The 15,716-nt window shown below is 51.0% G+C and overlaps 1 protein-coding gene across 2 annotated transcripts in view; it reads left to right on the top strand.

Annotated features, from left to right (window-relative positions):
* The window catches only part of SCARA5 (scavenger receptor class A member 5), a 115,037-nt gene that overhangs the window by 80,375 nt on the left and 18,946 nt on the right, over positions 1-15,716 (top strand). The gene's annotated exons all lie outside the window — the stretch shown is intronic.

The raw sequence follows: 15,716 nt of genomic DNA, 5'->3' as shown, positions 1-15,716 counted from the left end.
GATGCTTGCTAAAGTTCAGTTACTGACCTTGTTAAAAGTCAGCAAGACCTCATGGGGAAAGGTGTGGAGGTGAAGCAGAATCCTGTTTGTTTTCCTCCTCTGCCACTAACTGAGCAGCGATGCTGGAAATCTCATTATTTGGAAGACCACCGAGGCCAGGAACGGGCGTCTTTCCAACGAGGATCCTTCCTAAAATGTTTAAAAGGGAAGCCAGCTTATCTAGTTATGACACTCTTTTCCAGGGTTTATTTCCCCCACAAAGGGCTACATGTAGAACCTTGGAGAGAGTGCCAGAAAAGAGCAAGCCTCCCAGCCAAGTTTCGATGAATAGAGTCTCCTAGCCAAGATTCAAAAAAATACCACCATATAGTATCTGTTGGGCTCTGAAATGCTGCCATCTGGGTGAAGGCTCAAGCAGTTTACCCACTTCTAGGGCATCTGGGCCCTGGTGTGGGGCTGCCTAAGAAGGCTGGACCTGGGGAAAGGGACAGATACCACTATAGATGCACACTTTGGACCCAGATTGAGGGTTTCTTGAAGGCTGATCTTTGGTTTCAGTGGGTCCTTAAAATGACATTTCCATCCCAGCCACGCAGGACCAGGAGACCTTGCTCTTGACTAGTGCCCTTCTCCAAGGTCCCTGAAACTCTAACTTGCCTCCTACTTCCTCTGCCCTTTCCTTTCCCAGGGCAGTGATTAAGGATCAAACAGGAAAAGTGTACGTGACAGCTCTCTGTCGCTCTAACGTGGTAGGTGTACCTGAGGAGGAGGTATGCCTGTGTCTACCCTGGACTCCACATGCCCACCTTACCTTAGATGCTGTAATCCACAAAGCCATCTATGTGCTTCGCAGTCTTTCTGGCACTATGTAGAGTCCCTTCCAAGGATAGCCAAGGGCTTAACTGGGAGCGACCCGGCTAGATGAGATCTGCTGGACCCTGCAGGAGCCAAAAGAAAATTTGGAAGAGGAAGGACGGGAGTCTAGATGTGATCTAGGATGTCTGAGATAGATCTGACGCACATTTATCTAAGGGCTGGGCACCAGGACTTTGCCTCTTGAATGCTGCCTTCTGCAGCTCTTAGTGGACCGGCTTCTGATGGAATGCTGCCCGTGCAGCTGAAAAGGACCGTGGCATTTAGCTGTGTGAAATAAATAACTCCTGATGGGGTGGCGGGAAGGGAGGGACTGTGGAAAGATCACCTGTGAGAGGGGAATCAAACGCTGCCCGCGTACCCAGGGGTGCTTGTCAGGACTCTTTGACAGCCGTTCTCCAGCTGGCTCAAGAGGATGGTGTGGTCTCAGCTAGCCGAGCCTGGGAGAGGTGATGGTTGTCAGTCGCCATTCACCCCAGAGATGCTCGCGTCACTGTTTACCTTGCCTCTGTGGGCTCAGCTGGGTGGGATTTGCGCTGGGATTGGGCTCTGAAGCTAGGGGCGCTGTGTGTGCGTGGGGGGGGGGGGTGGTGGGATGTGGGGGGTGGGAGCTGAGCCACGTGGGGGCGCTCCCCCAAGCACGGGTGGGGAGCCTGGGGAAGGGTAGCTAATCCACTTGACCCCGGAGCCTATTGACTGCACCGCAAGAGGCCCGTGTCAGCTCTGGATGGCCCCTCCTCGGGGACTGCCCTGAAGATGCTGTACCCTCCCTGGAGCCAGAGCTCACATAACAGCCCCCTGACAAGACCCCAAAATGTCTCCATTTGTGATGGAGCTGGAAAGTGGGGACAGGGACGGCCCCATCGACAGGCGGCCATACACAGCGTGGGAGGCACAAGGGACACATATGGGGATCGCAAAACCACCAGGCTGGACGGCCATCCATCCATCTCCCATTCTCAGAGGCCTGGAGTGGGGAGAGGAGACACCCAAGGCAGAGGCTGGACAGAAAACCCAGGCCTCGGCCTTCTCTGATTCTGGAATGAGAGCTCAGGCCCCTGGTCTTGAAGAGGAGGGTTGGGCTCCTTAAACCCCCTAGATATATGGCTGGAAGGGCCTGAGGCTGAAGCGGGGGCTGCTGAAGCAATTCAGGGCTGAGACCTGGGCCTTCCCATGGCCTCCACCCTCTGGGCTGTCTCTGCTCACGCCAAACCCACACTGTAGTCAGACTCCTGGTTAGGTTTCTAAGGAAGTCTGGTCCCAGAGGCCTTCACTGGATCCCTGGGACTGAGGTCTGAAGAGGGAGCCAGGGATCATCTTTCAGAAAAGTGTGGAAATTCTGAACCAGGCTGAGTGCCCGCTTCTGGGGGCTTCTTAGTCATTCCCTGGGCCCAGGGCAGCCCCACCGTGAGATCCAGTGGGTGGGAAGAAGGAGTTCTCAGCACAGGGCTCCACCCTCCTTCAGAAAAGGATACGGTGGACGAGGCCCCCTCCTCTGGGAGCCCAGCTTGCACCTAAGGCCTGGAACCTTTACCAAACACCTCCCTCCTTTAGCAGCGAAATCCTAAAGCTCCAGCAGGTGGGGATGTTACTACATTAAAGGGGTTGATGAGAAAAACAACAAAGACCCCCGCCTCAGGTCAGAATTGGAAATTAGGGGTTTTCCTTTGAAGAGGGCGTTACAGAAAAGACTTCTCAGGACCCCTGTTTTAAGTAAATATTAAAATATTTTTCAGAACAAGATCTTGTAATTGTTTACCCATGTTTTGGCCTGGAGTCCTAAGGTTTTAGAGTTCTAGGGTTTTAGAGTCCTAGGGTTTTAGAGTCACAGGGTTTGGATGGTGTTTCAAACCAACTCCTCTCCCACCCTTGACCCCACTGAACGGTCCTCTGAACAGAGAGCTGGAGAGAATTCCCAGAGTCCCCCAGCTAGGTCATGGCCAAATTGGGGCTAGAATACAGAGCTCTTGACTTCTGCTTGATGAGAAGTAAGGGTGTTTGTTTGTTTGTTTGTTTTTAACTTTTATTGGAGTATAGTTAACTTACAACATTGTGTTAGTTTCAGGGGTACAGCAAAGTGAATCAGTTACACATATACGTATATCCACTCTTTTTTAGATTCTTTTCCCATATAGGCCATTACAGAGTATTGAGTTCCCTGTGCTATATACGAGGTAAAGGGTTTTTGTTGTTGTTTGTTTCAGGCAAGGGTGATATCAGTCATTCTATTAGATGTTTGGCTTTTGAGAGTTTCGCCAGGAAAAAAAAAAGTTACATATACACATCTCAAGACAGAAAGACATTTGTTTTACCCTCATATATGGTCCATTTGCAAGAAAAATAAATAGTATTTTTGCAGCTAAGGGGTGGGTGAAGGATCCAGTCTTGTTTAAGGCCCACAGCATGAATTTCAAGCAGGATATAAATTCAGATTGTTTAAATACGTTTCCTCAATTTGGTTTCACATGGAAAAAAGTATGCAGAATGACCCAGGGGTAAATTCCAAGCCAGTGCTTGTTGATAGCTATCAGTTGCATCTCAGAAAACTTGAAAAAATGTTTAACACCTTGTGTGTGTTTTCAATATTTAGGGAAGTAGGTTTGTGTGTGTTTGGCAGAGAGGGGAACCAGTGGGCACCCCAGCATGCAGTATAAGCTCAAAATAAACGATCAGGATGGTGGTTTCTAGACAGTTTTTTTTTTTCCATTGCTACTGAGATGTCTCTATCTCTGTTTTAACAAGTACTCATTTTGGGGGAGGGGGTGTGTGCTGCGTGGCATGCAGGCTCTTAGTTACCCAACACAAGGGATTGAACTCGTGCCCCCTGCAGTGGAAGCGTGGAGTCCTAACCACTGGACCGCCACAAAATTCCTTCTATCTCTGTTTGAGAATAAGGGATGCAAAGATAGTCCTTTGGAGTCCGTGAATTCCCTTCCGCCCATCCCTGTCCCTAGAATTGGCGGCACTGGGTGCCCCAAGGGACCTTTTTGAGCACCAGAAGATAGCATTCTTTCAGGCCTGAGCGACAGATCTACTGGACCTTTTATGTATAATTATATTTCTTTATTAACTCAACTGCATGTACATCTTTTTTTTTTTTTTTTTTTTTGCGGTACGCGGGCCTCTCACTGTTGTGGCCTCTCCCGTTGCGGAGCACAGGCTCCGGACACGCAGGCTCAGGGGCCATGGCTCACGGGCCCAACGGCTCTGCAACATGTGGGATCTTCCCGGACCGGGGCACGAACCCGTGTCCCCTGCATCGGCAGGCTGACTTTCAACCACTGCGCCACCAGGGAAGCCCCCTGCGTGTACATCTTATTCCTTATACAACTTTAATGCCCCAGCAACAACATGGTTTAAAAGTAAACCACACTTCCAAGAAAAACTAAGCACTCACACAAGACTGCTCACCAGTTTGCACAGGTACTCTGGGGAGTAAAGTCTCTGTGCCTGACATTTCACTTAATTCTCCAGTCCTTCCTATTCAGGAGGCATAATGATGTCCCTGTTCAAGAGATGAGGAGGCTGAGGGTAGAGGATAAGGAACCCGCCCAGAGCCACCGGCGTTCATCAGGTGCAGAGCCAGGACGCAGATCGGGTCTGTCCACCCTGCAGCCTACCACCAGTCCTGTTACCATCTTCGATTATCTTTTATTCTTTTTTTCTCTCTGGCCTTTGACATGGGGGTCAGCATGGGGTCCTCATGAGCTACCATCCTTAGTGGGTTTAATATGAAAGCGCTAATTTCTTCCTTAGCAAGGCTTCCTTTTTTTAATTTATTTTTTAATTGCAGTATAGTTGATATAAAACATCATATAAGTTATAGGTGTACAACAAAGCAATTCACAATGTTTAAAGGTTATCCCCCATTTACAGTGATCGCAAAATATTGGCTCTGTTCCCCGTGCTGTACAATACATCCGTGTAGCCCTTTTTCTTTTTTTATACATTTATTTATTTATTTTTGGCTGCGTTGGGTCTTCATTGCTGCGCGCAGGCTTTCTCTAGTTGCGGCGAGCTGGGCTACTCTTTGTTGAGATGCGCGGGCCTCTCACTGCGGTGGCTTCTCTTGTTGTGGAGCACAGGCTCTAGGCGCGTGGGCTTCAGTAGTTGTGGCTCGCGGGCTCAGTAGCTGTGACTTGCGGGCTCTAGAGCGCAGGCTCAGTAGTTGTGGAGCACGGGCTTAGTTGCTCCACGGCGTGTGGGATCTTCCCGGACCAGAGCTCGAACCCGTGTCCCCTGCATTGGCAGGTGGATTCTCAACCACTGCGCCACCAGGGAAGCCCCCTGTAGCCCATTTTATACCTAATACTTTTTCATCCTCTATCCCTGTATTGCCGCTCTCCCTTCCCTCTCCCCACTGGCAAGCACTAGTTTGTTCTCTGTATCATTGAGACTGCTTCTTGTTTGTTATATTCACTCGTTTGCTGTATTTTTTAGATGCTCAGTTACTTTTGAGAGACTTTTCCCCGTCTCAGAGTTCGCTCTTCCTTTCACCAAGCCTTAAATGCCTCCCCTGCCTGGGGGCTCTGGGATAAGCCAGACTAAAGTTTTCACACCGGGGATGGGGGTCTCTGCCTCTGCCAGTGAAGCCTCCCCCCTCGTGGGCGTTGCGCATTCTTCGTGACTATGCGATTGTGCCTTCCTTTGTCCCTTCTTTTATCCTCACATAGCGAATCTCTGACAGATGCAAACATCACAGGGTGGGTGGAGATGGAAAAGTGGTTTTTAAATGTTTCTCCCCCTACGCTTATGTCTGGTGACTGAAAATACACAGACACACAAGACTCACTGAGAAAAATTGTCCCACAGCAAACACTGTCTCCTGTGCTGGCTGGAGCAGAGTGGGGGACACCCCAGAGAGAGAAATGGGCACAAGGATGTGGAAAACGAGGAGCGCTGGGCACCAGATGAAAGCTGAAAGATGAAAGCTGCCAGGGGCAGGCAGGGCCTCAAGCCCCCCGATCAGAAACCGGGCCGACACAGCGCGGAGCTGGCTGTGGAAGGGGGCCGAGGCAAGAGAAGGTGAGGGGGCCGCCCTCACTTTTGTCCTAGAGAAAAGGTACATGTGTGGCAGGAAGGGAACATTTAGGCAAGAGAGCGTCGGTTATTCGCTTATTTAGAGAACATTCGTGGAGGCTTCGCTGGAGATCAGGCTCTGGCTGAAGGCTGGGGAGCCCAGATGAGGAAGGCCTGGCCTCACCTTGAGGAGCTCCCAGGCTGGCAGGTGACAATCCTAGGAGAGCATGGTGAGGGTTTTAGGAGGTGAATATACAAAGGGAGTCACTCAGTGAGGTGTCTTTGACCCAAGTCTTGAAGGGCAAGTTGGTGTCCAACCGGTGCCTGGAGAAGGTGAAGAAATGCCAGGGAAAGAGAACTGCGCATGAAACAGCAGAGCAATGTCTGATAAACCCAAAGCGTTTGGTACAGCAGAGGTTTGCAGAGCAAGAAACAAAAACTAAGGCCAGAGGGGGTATTCAGGGATCTGTGCGCAGGAATGCAGGCTTGGTCTCTGGGCGACCTGGACGGGCTCTAAGCAGGGTGTGACATGGCGACAGTGGGAGCTGACCGGCCAAGCAGAGAACTAGACTAGAGCTAGGACCCAGGCCGTGACAGTGGAGCCCCAGGCATCCCTGATGGCCCTCAGCCCCTCAGCCAAAGCCAGCACCTGGCAGGCTGGCCCTTCCCCCGACGGGAAGGTCCTCGTTCAGGTCCAGGCTCCCCCGCTGCCTCTGCACCTGCTCTTGGCTGAGCTGCTCTGCTTTGAGAAAGGCCTGTTTTTCAGAAACCCCCGTTTCCTGAGAAGAAGAGGGGACGGGCGGGCTGTGGAGCAGCAGTGCTGAGATCCGAGTCCCCTGCAGACCCAGCCGTGTGGCCCTGAGGCCACTCGCTGAGCCTCTCCAGCCACAGTTTCCTCTTTTCTCCCCCGTTCTGTGCGAAGGATGGGATCGGGCCCCGCCTTGCCAAGAGCCTACCTTAAACCTTCCAAAAACCAATCCAGTGACTTTTCCTGAAAGCTTCCTAGTGACCCCTTCCAGGAGAGCTTCAAATCGCTCTGCCCAGAAAGCAGCTCAGTTCCGTTGAGCCCAAGCTGCCCTTGGTTTGATGGCTTCAAATAGATCCAGGAAAAACACAAATGCTGGCTCCTTTAAGAAGCCAGGGGGCGAAGTGGGAGAGTGTGGTAGGGGAGGTGTGTGCTGTCTAAGATCCAGGGACACTCCCGGCTTGTAAAACGGAGAGAGAAGAGCTGCAGCTTGGGCCCCAGAGCAACGCAGCCCCCTTGGAGACTCCACGCTCTCCCCGCGTAGCAGAGGATGCTAGGAGGTCCTTAACAGGCCCACTGGTATTTGTACTCTAGATACATAGATGCTGAGTGAACCGACGCAGGAGCCCGCTGAGGGCCACAGGGAGAAAAATGAACAAGCCAGTGTTTAGCGTTTATGTCGAGAGTGAGTGGCCAAGGGCTGGAGCGGCACTTGGAGAGGTCTGCTGCCTTTAACCGTTAGGCTGGTGGGTATTACTCCTGTAGGTGGAGGTAACCTGTCTGCCCCCTAAGCACCTGTTCTTTTTATGATGAGTGATCCAGGGAGCGTGTCAGCACCGTCTGCGCGTCTCACATGACCCACACTCAGCTGGCACTGCTCAGCCCATCCCCCCGGGGCCCCGCAGGACCACAACATCCTCGACTCCCTGGCCAACAGGCGTCGGTTTCTGGGATCTGCCCTAAAGAAACCTTGTAGGAATACAAACCTCAGATCGCGGGTGAGAGAGGCATTTTCTACAAAAACAACGCCTTGGAACCACTGAAGAATTGAAGTTTTGGCCTTTGATGTGGGTTTTGTATGAGGAAAGTTTTGAGACGTACGTTAAAACCAGGAATGATTGAACTGTTTATTGAGAAAGCAACTCAACCAACTCAGGAATTGTTCGTAATCCCCGTGACCCTGCACTCACTCATTTTAGGTTGGGTGGTAAACGTGCTGCAGGCACTAGATTAAATCCGGGAGGTGTCTTTTTGATGTAACTGGATCAGAGTTAGCTGCCACTGCATGAACTTCATGGCTCCACTTCCTCTCGAGTCCTTTGCATGTGGAAAACCCCCTCGGGGTGTACTTGGAAACAGTGGTCTAGATGGACTTACTTCCCCTAGCGCTGGATTTCAGCCGCTCTTCTAAAGAGTGCCATTGTGGAATTCTGATGGAACAAAGAGGTAGGCAAAGCCTGTGGACATCCCGGGAGGTCTTGTGGATGCTATGGTTGGGGGAGCTCACGGCTGATGCTTCACCGACTCAAAGCCTGGGCGAGTCCTTTGCTGCGGCGGCCAGCACCATCCTTGGGAATTATACTCAGCTCAGTACTATTTACTGAGAACTGGCCACCCCGGTCCCTGAGCTCCCTATATTTCAGAAGTCTTTAAGGTATGTGTCATTATCCCATTTAAACAGATAAGGAAGCTACTCTGAGAGGTTAAATTACTTGCCCAAGGTCAGAGAGCTAGAAAGTGGTGGACACAGTATACAAGCAAGTATGTCTTCAAGGGTTTAGAATATGCAGATGGGAAGCATCCCAGCCAGGGGTCTCAGACCTTGAACTTGGAAGAGAGCAGAACCAAGAGAGAGGAAACAGGGAAGGGTGGGGACACGGTGAACGAAGCCAGAGGGTGTGAGAGAGCCTTCGTAGGAAAGGCCACTAGTCTTGGTCATGAGCCCTAGAGGTAAGGCAATGGTCCGTGAAGGCTTTAGAGGGATGCTGTGTAAACGTCAGCACCTCCTCTCAGCTATACCCGTGACAAAATGAGGGTTCAGAATCATGGCCTTTCTCCCGGCTCTACAGCATTTCTTTCTAGTCCTAAAGGCCTGTTGACCCTCTATGACCCCTCACTGCCCTTGGAGAGGCCCAGGAGCAAAAGCAAGGCAAAGGACTCACCTCTCCACCCAGGCTGCCCAGTAAATTCCTACAAATCCAGCTCCAAGCAGAGCTTCTGGGCACTAGCGACATCCTCCCACTGTGATAGGATGAGCCTGTGTTTCAGGACTGGGCAGGGAATGTGCTTCGTTTATTATTTGATCAGACATATTTTCATTGAACACCTGCTAGGAGCCAGGCGACCATGGCTAGGGCATTAGAGGAACAAAATCAGCCACGACAAATTCCTGGTTTCCAAGGAATATGCAGTAGAGTTGGGGAGACCAATGGGAGAGTCAACAGTTAAGAAAAAAATCCAGCATAAAAAGTACAGTGATAATTGGGAGATACTTCTGCTATTCCTTCTGTCCAGTAAAGTCCCGAGTACCCCCATGTGACCCCCAATGAAAGACACAGTACAGTGGCCTGTGGGGCTGGAGACCCAGAGGTGGCCACTGTATCCTGGGACCTTAAGAAAGTCACTTTCCTTCTCTGAGTATCAGCTTTCTCATCTGTAAAATGGGTATCACACCCACCACCCCAGAGGAGGACTGCCAAGATCAAATAAGACTGTCTAACAAAAGTTCTTTGAAGAGGCATAAATCACCATATTTAGAGCAGATTGCCATTAGGAAATAGCATTTTATAAAGTGCACCCGCAGGCCAGACCACATTTTAAAAGCGATGCCCTCCAGCATCGCTTTTCCAGCCTGACCGGAAATTCCTTAGGCTTGTGGGATGACTCCTGTCCTTCCTATAGAGACCACATTTCCTGTGGATGTCAGGGGAAGGAGCAGTGCCCCGTCTAGGCAGGCACAGAGCCCTTGTGCTGCAGGCTGGCTGGGGGCATGGGGAGTTCTTTCTTCACAGGAGAAGAAAAGTTCAACTTCCTTAAAGGGCAGCTGGTCTAGATTATCACCGGGTCTCTACTCTGCAGCTGCAGAGAATCAGAGCCTATTTTCCCAGCCCCATGTGTTTATTTCTGTTCCCCACAATCTCCTTTCTTTCGACTTGTTTTCCTTTGGCAGGGCCTAGAAGGCAGGATAAATACACCTAAAGGAGCTATGAGGTTTCAGTATTATGCTGGGTTTCTCCTCCTCTCATCTCTTGAGAAGCAAAGTTCCCTGGGCTTTTGGGCCCTTCTGATGCACAACCAAGCAGGTTCTGGGGTATTTAGGGATCAGTTCTGTTCCTAGTGCCCCTCAACCATTCATTCATCCACTCACTCATTTAGTACCGTTTGTTGATGGCGACGTGCTAGGTCCCTGCCTGCAAGTGGGGCTGCGACTGGGAACCACAAGGATGCTGAATGCCTGTCACTTCCTGGGAGCTTCCAGTGGTGGGGCATGCGGGCTGGCCAAGGGAGCGGTGCTGGACTATTTCTCATCTGTGGGAAGCACATAGGGGGGCCACAGGTCAGGGAGGCCCTCCTGGAGGAGGTGACCTGACTACTGTGAAGTCGTGTAGCCCAGGCTTGATCCCAGATCCATCCTCTCCAACAGTGCTTCTAGCCCTGGCTGGGCATTTCCACTACCTGCCAACTGTTCAAAAATGTCCCGCCCCCGATTCCCCGCTGGTAGATTTTGAAGCACCCCGGTGATTCTTACATGAAGCCCAGGGTCAAGAACCACGGCTTTAAGTCCCAGGCTCTTTCCCTTATTCCTAAAGACATGAATTCCTACAGATCCAGGGGGCTGCTGGGAGATAGATGAAAGGTACTTTACATATGGTGTGGGCTGTTATTAAATATTTGTCTGAAGTGTTCAGCCTGACAGTTGGCTCTGTGGTTTGAAAATGAAAGGCCTTTGCTCTCCCTGGCTCCACCCCGGAGCAGCTGTGTGACCTTAGGCAAGTTATTTGACTTCCATGGGCCCATTTCTCCTCTGTTAAGTGAGGGTCATAATGCCTACCTCATGGAGCTATTGTGAACGGTAAATGAGCAAGGGCGGGCGTGAGCACTCTGCACGGGGCCCGACATGTCGTGGGGACTGAGTGTACATGAGTTCCCTTTACCGTCCACCCTTGACTTGAAATCTCTCCCGGGCAGCACCCAGGACCTGCCTTTGTTGTGCTGGGTTTGGGGCGGCTCTGAGCCAGGTGCAGACAAGCCCCATAGGCAGTGGGTAGTTCTAAGGCTGCCCCAGCCCTGGAAACCAGTTCCGAGATGGTAGCTACTGGTCATTAAGCTGTCCTCCCGGACCCACTGAGAGGCTGAATAATGCAGCCACTCCCTCGGCTGCGCTCCCACCAGATGCTGGAGAAAGAGGAAGTTATTCTGCGTCTCGCCCCCCCAGTTATAACCCTGAAACCCAAAGCAAATAGAGTAAAATAAGGTAGGGAGTAATTGGATGAAAAAAACACTGGAGCCCTCCAGAGATGCCAGTGCCCCGTGAGCGAAACCAGATGTTGGTTTTAAAATCCTGGAATGGATTCCCAAGAGATACTGTCAAGTTCCCTTCCATCCCCAGAGGCAGAATGAGCAGCTGTCAGGCCTGGTACAGAGTGGAGAGGAATCCTGTATTTGAAGTGGGAGGGGGGATTCAAGGCCAACATCCAGAGTCCCTTCCAGCTCTGGGGCTCAGGCATTCAACGCCAAAGCTGGGGAATCTGGAGCAGACCCAGCCTGCTTTGTCTAAGACCTTGCGTTTCCTACATCTACATTTACAAGGCAAAGAGAGCAAAGATATTTGTTTTTTAGAAAAGAATCCCCACATATTAGATATGTGCTGGGAGCCCCAGAGTGGCCTCAGCCCTGGCTTCACATTCCTGGACCATTCCGGAGTGGCCTTGCTTAACGAATCACATCCAGCTTGCATTAGTGAGCAGAAACTTGCTGACAGCAGGAGCCAGTCTTCTGCTGACGCCCCTGTCCCCCTCCCCTAATATGCTAAGAAGCCAGGAACTGAGCCCTGGGGAGAGCAGAGGAAGTTAGGAGGAGATTAATCCAATTGGAGGGATGAGAGCCCCCCTGCTCCCGCTCCCCAGGCAGCAGGCTGGCTTTGCAAGGAGACTTCCAAGGATACACCCCTGATGGGGCTACTGGTATCCAAGCCAAACTCAGCAACTCATGAAGACGTCTCAGAGCTGACGCACATGTTTCTGGGCGAAGTGCTGGCTGACCGGGGGTGGAGCTCACAGTAATGGGTGCCCGTGGTATGCCAAGTCTTTGACATGTGCGATTGCTCCCAGCCATCACCATTTTACCCATTTTAAGAAGAGGGTAAGTGTAGAGAGGTCCTATCTGGTCCTATAGTAGAGCCAGGATTTAGACCCTGTTCCTGAGTCCAAAGCCAGCCTCATTCCGCTCTCCCCTGGTGCCTCCCACAGGGATCCCCACCACCATGTTTTCCTCCCTCCGCATTCCCCAATCCACCGAGTGCAGAAGAGGCAAGTAGCTAAGCAGCTTTCAGATGGGTGTGTGGGATTCACAGGTGCTCTCTTTGGGCATTTTTGGTAGCAAGGACCAGAGAGACTCACTGGGTCACTTCACGTAATGGGGTCACATGGTAAGGACACCTGGGAAGACTTTGGAAGACTGGGTCTCATAATACCAGTGGGCCTTGCAGAGCCTGGAAGGGGAAGTTCTTTCAGAATCCCAGGCAGTTCTGGGGGCTTCAGGACTGGGGTTCATGTCTTCACTGTAGTGTCTCATGTCCGACGCGGCTTGTTAATTCCACTGTCCCTGCCTCTTTTTGCTTCTGCTGCGTCTCAGCTGCCTGCATATTCCTCCCACTCAGATTCCTGAGAGGGTCTGGGTGATCCTGCTACATCATTCTAGTGGTTTGGACCGAACTCCTGAGCCAGACCCATCCATCACTCATGGCCTTACACATGGGAAAGGAAGTGCCCACGGGCTGTGAGCATGGCATACAGGTTGACTAGCTTATCTAATGCCAGTCTTATCACACCTGATGTCAAAGATAAGCAAAGCTGGGTGCTAAAGTGATCAGGACAGATCTTACTCAGTAATATACTATATGTAGTGGGGCAATGAGGTCAAGGGGAATTGAATTCAACTTTGACTCGTACAGGGGTGACTGGGCATTTTAATGGGAGAGTGAGGGAGTGAGGGGTGAGTGGGGACTCAGTGGAGTCAGGGACGTGAAAGATTACTAAAAGCGGGAGGGGGTTGGTCCCTGTGAAACCCATCTGGGTTGCTAACTGGGACTCCTCCTTCCCACAGAGGCTGGGAGACAGGACGCTGTCTTCAGCTGGTGGCTGGAACGAACAGTAAATTCCTTTAGCAGCCTTGAGTGTTCTCAGGCAGGCACTTTAAGGGGGGGCTGGGGTCATCCTAGGGATGCAGCTTGGAGCTGTTAGAAACTGTGGGTTTGGTCAAGGAGAGGGTCTTTGTCACTGATGCCCTCAAGCACCCTGGGAAGTGAGTGTGACAGGGGAAGAAAGGAGGAAGAGAGAGTGTCCTAGTGCCTCTAAGGCTTAAGAAGAATGCTGGCAGCGTGCCCTGCCTGGCCCCTGCCAGTCCCCTCCTCCTGGCTCACCACCCTCCTACCTACCCCACACTGCCCACCCCAGATCCCGTCTGGTGGCACTTAGCAGGGGCAGTTTGGAATTGCCTTGTAGCATTTTTGTGTCCAGAGAAGAAGCAGGTTCCAACCCTCTGTGTCCCCATGGCTGGGTCAATCCATGTTTAGAAATCAACCAGCAACAGGGAGTCTAGAATGATCTACAGAAAAGCAGCACAAATAGATACAACCCGGGGTCAGGGCCCCCCATCACGGTCTTCATTCTAGTGTGGTGGGCTCAGTGGGTAGACACTGCACCCATTCTGAACAGGAGGCACCAAAGGTTAAGACTAGAACCAGAGAGATACAGGAACCATGCGGTACTCAGCTGGGGATTCTGATCGGACCCCCTGACAAAGTCATGTATCCATCCACCCATCTGCCATTCATCCCACCTAGTCAGCAAACATTGACTTAGCTTTTTCAGCTGGCCAAGCGTAATGTTAAGTATTGAGGGTACTGAAAATGCCAATGCTGGAAGGAGCAGTGGTCTAGAAAGAGAGGGATCTGGCGTCCCAGCTCTGAACATCAGTTTCCTCATCTCTAGATGAGGGGTTTGGACTGGGACGTCCCTGAGATCTCTACCAGCTCTGACATTCTGTGGTTTTATCCATTTTAGGTTGTTAGTTCATTTGAGTGCCTCAAGGGTAGACAATACTTATTTGTCCTTGCATCCTTAGCACCTAGTACAATTCTGGAATATCATAGGGATTCCATAAGTGCATCTGGATGGATAAGTAAATGAGTAACTGAAAAAAGAAATACATACATTGTATAGAGAATTAATAAAGATAATGCATCTTCAGTCCCCCACATCTGTGCACAGGAAGTAGAATCACACTGGATGTCAATGGAATATTATCACTCCTCTCGAAAGCTAAGACAGGTTTATCCTTTTCCCAGCTGGAAAATCAACATCTTCATTTTCATAGACAAACTCAGCAGTAGCTGTGCTTCACGAGGGTATTCCTGCCATCTTGGAACTCCCAGAAGACTTAGGAGAAGCCAAATTGTTTCTGTGCCTTTAGGGTAGAAGTATTACTATTCAAGGGTTAAAGTCATTTGTTTTTAAGGGGACTCCTCCATCCAAAGACATCTTGCATCAAAGATGTGAAGCCGACTTAGTGGACCCACGCAGAGATCCCATGAAGAATGAAGGACTCGGGGAATTCTCTGGTAGTCCAGTGGTTAGGACTTGGTGCTTTCACTGCTGTGGCCCGGTTTCAATCCCTGGTCAGGGAACTAAGATCCCACAAGCCACATAATGTGGCTAAAAAAAAAAAAAAAAAATAGAATGAAGGACTTGGAGAGAAAGGAAGATAAAGATGGAGAACTAGTTCCAATGTGAAGTCTCAAGTTCAGTCCCAGCTCTTCTACTACTGACTGTGGGATGACCTTAGGCAAACACAGCACCTCTCTGGGCCTCTGTTCCCTTGTGTATCACATGAAGAGTTTGGATTATGATGATCTCCAGGTCTCTGCCAGCTGGGAAATTCTAGGCTTCTCCATCATTTGTGATGGTTAGAAAAGCCCAGGGACTTCCCTGGCGGTCCAGTGATTAAGACTCGACACTTCTACTGCAGTGGGCATGGGTTCCATCCCTGGTCAGGGAACTACTAAGATCCCACATGCCACGCGGTGGAGCAAAAAAGGAAAAAGAAAAGCCTAAAGACTGTGTGACGATTACCTAAAAGTAGCTCAATGCACCAAATAGTGGTGACATCTGTAGCCTACAACTGAGCGTGAGGAAGTTGTTGCTAGAGATATCTCCAGAAAATGCAAAGCTCCTTCATCCAGACACAATGTCTTGTTCTTCTCCACCATCTGACCTCTTCTGTGCCTCAGCCCCACCCTCTTTACTGAGGGGCCGGGTCAGGACTGGAGCAGACCTGCGATCCTGCTGCAGGAGGGTGGATGAGGGCCTCATGGTCGGTCCCAGGAGTGGCCTGGATAATGGGCAGGGTCAGCAGAGCAGGGCAGGGAAGGAGGAGGCGGCTTCTGGGGTCTGGCCCTGCAGCTAGGCAGGAAGCTCCGAGCAGGGATTAGAGCCACGGATGCTCTGGGAAACTTGTTGGTGAAATGACTGAACCCTTTGATCTGGGAGAGAGCAAGGAGGCTACCCAGCTGGAAAGGACCAGTCTCCTGCCCTGAGTTCCATGCATCAGCTTCCTCCTCTGTTAGTTACAGTGATGCTGCTGGTCGAGGCTTTGGTGGAAGGGACACTTCTCTGCTTCTCTGTATAAAAAGGGAGAACCTCTGACCCCAAATCTGGGGCAGCAGGGAAAAAAGAACATCGGGGGGTCCTTGCTATGGGAGGTAGGAGGAAAAACTCGTGCCCAGGACTTAGTGGGCTACGACTTGGGACAAGCTATCAAGTCAGGAAACCCTCCACTCATCCTCCAGGTGTTCGGTGGG

This window comes from Mesoplodon densirostris, chromosome 6, assembly GCF_025265405.1.
Source record: "Mesoplodon densirostris isolate mMesDen1 chromosome 6, mMesDen1 primary haplotype, whole genome shotgun sequence".
NCBI classification, from domain to species: Eukaryota; Metazoa; Chordata; class Mammalia; order Artiodactyla; family Ziphiidae; genus Mesoplodon; species Mesoplodon densirostris.
This window is presented reverse-complemented; position numbering and strand designations above follow the sequence as displayed.